Source organism: Gallus gallus, chromosome Z, assembly GCF_016699485.2.
Source record: "Gallus gallus isolate bGalGal1 chromosome Z, bGalGal1.mat.broiler.GRCg7b, whole genome shotgun sequence".
Taxonomy (NCBI): domain Eukaryota; kingdom Metazoa; phylum Chordata; class Aves; order Galliformes; family Phasianidae; genus Gallus; species Gallus gallus.
Genome location: NC_052572.1, coordinates 49356503 through 49360110, shown reverse-complemented (window position 1 = coordinate 49360110; position 3608 = coordinate 49356503). Strand labels below are relative to the sequence as shown.

Below are 3608 nucleotides of genomic sequence, written 5' to 3'. Positions count from 1 at the left end.
ATCTGGGTAACTCATACGGATGACTTTGCCATTCCCAGGTTGTTACCCTTCACCTCGGTCAGATCAATCACAAGCCAGGCGTCCCCAGCAAGGAAGTCTAGCGGTGTTGGCACCAAGCCAGCTGGGCCAAACCACAACCAAGGGATCATGGAATTGCGGATAGTTACATTAACAATCCATGGAGGGCGCAATTGTAATGACGTGTTCGGAGTGCTGTTCCGTCACAACTCTAGGGAACCACATAGTCTTTCATCTTCTAGTACGTTCTGGGACTGCCCATCTTGAGTGGCAGAGGCAATGGTCCCAACTGCATAGTTAATGATAGCATTTGGATCCTGCTAGAGGGCTGTGACAGTCAAGTCCCTTGGCAGGGTGACATTAACTACAACCGTGGTAAAATTGCCCGCTGAGCATACCTGTGTCAGATACTTGTCACCCCACCCAGGGACGCCCGCTAGTCATGGGCCCCAAGTGTAGTCAGCCCAAAACCCTGCACAGACAAGATGGTAAAGCATGAGCAACACCACCGTGAAGGGAACCAACATGCAGCTGAACCATGCAATGCTGCCTCTGGAGCTGTTTTCTCTCTTAGTCAGACCCTGCAATTTAGAGAATAATACCGATGTTAGTCCCATCGGACTCTGGTTCAAAGCCAAACGACTCTTGCAAGAGGCTATATCCAAGTTTAGCGAAAAAGTGTTTTGGAACTGGGTGGAAAGCTACCTGATGAATCAATTCACAGATCCGGTACCTTCTCCACAGGCACCAGATATACCCATCTGGCCGGCAGCCAAAGCAGGCCAGACGGGTCTGGAGGCGTACCCTCGCCAAGAACCAGGAGCAGGTACCAGTTAGCTGACCATGGGCTGGCACCCCCTCCTTAGGCAACCTGGTGTGCCTCGGCTCACCGGGGCTCACCCTATTGATGCCGGCCTTAGCGTGGACACCTGCTTGGCATAGCGCACTGCAACCCAGAACTCCTGGGCTCAAGCAATCCGGCAGGCTCAGCCTCCCGAGTAACTGAGACTACAGGCATGCGCCACTGCGCCCGGCAGTTCTTGATGGCTGTTCACCTGCATAATGAACACCGGCTGAGATCTCCAAGAGAGGGCGTTATATTGCACCGATGCAGTGGGTGTTTGAGTGGTAACTGATACACCCAGAACCTCCCACCAGACTGTGTCCTACCGTTTGTTTGGTACCAACCACGTGATAACGTAACAGTGAGACTTGCCTGCTGCGTCCATGAAAACAGTACGGGCAGACAAAGGATGATTGGCAATGGGGACGCGACGTAACATAGAAATTAGCTAAACAATTCTGCGTAGTGACTCTTAAGTGTCTGCAATGGCCTACAGAATCCTTCCAGGGCCACTTGTACCTGCATTGATTCTTGAACTAATGTGTGCAGGGCTTGTGGGTTCAGTTCAACTGTGATCTGCTCTGGCTCGCATCCAGCCACAGCTATTGTTTTTGATCTGGCCCAGGTAATAGCCATCGATAAAAGGATACCCCACTGGGGAAGGGCAACCAAAGCAGGGGTCACATACCCGAATAAGAGGGGATTACTTGAAATTCCTTGGTGCAGAATTATGATAGCCCCATCCTTTTGGAACAAAATATGGGCCTCTATTGGAAACCCCACCTCCCTACATGCCAGTCCCCAACCTTGGACCCATTCTAGAAATAATGACAGGAGACAACAATGGTGAGCTAGTAATTCTCCTGGAGCTGCCGAGTTGGTGTTGCCGCAAAACAAGTCTGTGAACTGCTTGAACTCAGCTGGAGTGATGGGAATGAACTGCCACAGCCACTGCAGGGTCCCAACCAGCTGCTGTCCGTCCTTCATGGGTTGCTGTAGAGGGACAAAGACGCCGGAATGCAGGGCCCCCGATCCCACCACCCAGCAGTCTGCAGGCAGGGTGCAGCCTTTTATTGACAGTGATGTAGGTGTTTTATCGCTCTCCCTCCCCCCTCTCACCCAGTGAGCTTTTATTGAAACTCTTGGTCGGGACCCGGCCAAGGGGCTCCCCACACTTGTACTGACTTTGAGGTGGGCTTCCAACTTTGCTGAGCCTTCCCCGCCTTGTCCGGCCCAGCCTTCTCATTTCCCTGATTGACAGGTTTTCCCCGCCGCCTTTGTGGGCAGCTTCAGGCAATATGCGAGCCCCCACAGACCCAGCAGCGCAAGCACTGCCCCGCCAAGTTAGAAGGCCCTGTTTTTCCCTTATTAGGACATTCTCAAGCTCTGTGGTCAGGCGTCTTGCAGTTGTAGCAGCCGGAAGAACCGGAGACCTGTGCAACAAACACCTGCAAGGTGTGCACCACTGGCTGAGCCTCTTGAGCTCTACGAAAGTCGCATCCGCGTTGAATAAGCTCGCCAGCCGTCGCAGAGGAAGGAAGTAATGCTAAGGCTGTTTTGAACGCAGGAAGGGCCCCAGACCGCAAGCACTTGCGAAGCACAATATCCTGTGCCTCGGCTGGGAGATTGCTCCTCGTGATAGTGGTCTGCACCCGATCTGCAAATCTGCCAAAGTGCTCATCGGGTCCTTACCTGATAGGAAGATAACTGGGGGAGCCAGTCAATATGGAGTGCATGCGCTCCAGAGCTGTGCAACCTAGTTGGGCAGATGTAATAAGCACACCGGCAGGGAGGTTCAGCTGGTCCTGGGGAGTCAAACATGTTCCCGCACTGATTAACATATCTAGCGTGGCTCCATGTAATGGATGCGTTGGGTCTCGGGCTGCTAATATCACCTTTTCCCCCTCCTCGTGCAAATTAGCCTCATAAATGGGAACCTGGGCCGATGTAAGGCATACTCTAGCGACCTGGCACCAGTCAAAGATTAACAGGCCCACCATACTGATAATATCAAGGAAAAACTGTGCAGTTGAGCCCATAACGCCATCCTCTGCCACCGCCTTTTTCAGCTGCATAAGCATTTTGTAATCTACAGGGCTCCAATGCCTCTATCCTTGCAGGTCATTTATCACCGGGTATTGAAAAACGCTGGGAGGAATTGGTTCAATCTCGCAGCCATATAGCAGACAATCATGGGCGTATATACGCCAACGCTGCAGTTCACTCTCCTCCCACTTTTCTGAAGAAGATGTGAGGGGAGAAGCCCCTTTTGACTTCATACTATCCCCGTCTGGTCTGCCCCGCTCACCCACGGACAACAGTTCCTCTAGGTGTGACCGGAGTTTGAGCAACTCCTCTTCTGCCTCAGAGGGGCTCACTTCCTCTCCTGTTCCTTTAACCATACTCTGATGGTATGGTGGGGGAGGGGCACAAAGGCAGGAGTACCCCTGTTAAGGAGACAGTCACCCCCTTGAGCACCAGGAAAGCAGACATAATGGCGACTTCCCATAGACGACAACATGCCATCAGCTTCCTCTTCCACCTCCACCTCCTGAGGAGCGGAGGGACTGCTGGAAATAAAGGAGCTAGCAAAGGCTCCCCCGTTGGCGATTCCTCTCTACTTTCCCCTCCGCTTTCCCCATTCACCGGACCCGAGACAGAGACCGACTTTGCCGGCTCTGACCCTGATCCACCCAAGTCCATTACCCCTTCACCTATGCCATCTTTAGACTTCCCTACTTCTTTT

At 52.7% G+C, this 3608-nt stretch overlaps 1 non-coding gene across 1 annotated transcript; it reads right to left on the bottom strand.

The window, feature by feature from the left end:
• Positions 1–805: 805 nt before the first annotated feature.
• Positions 806–915, bottom strand: MIR6651 (microRNA 6651). The gene has a single exon (NR_105519.1). It is a non-coding gene; the product is annotated as a microRNA 6651 (primary transcript).
• Positions 916–3608: the final 2693 nt, after the last annotated feature.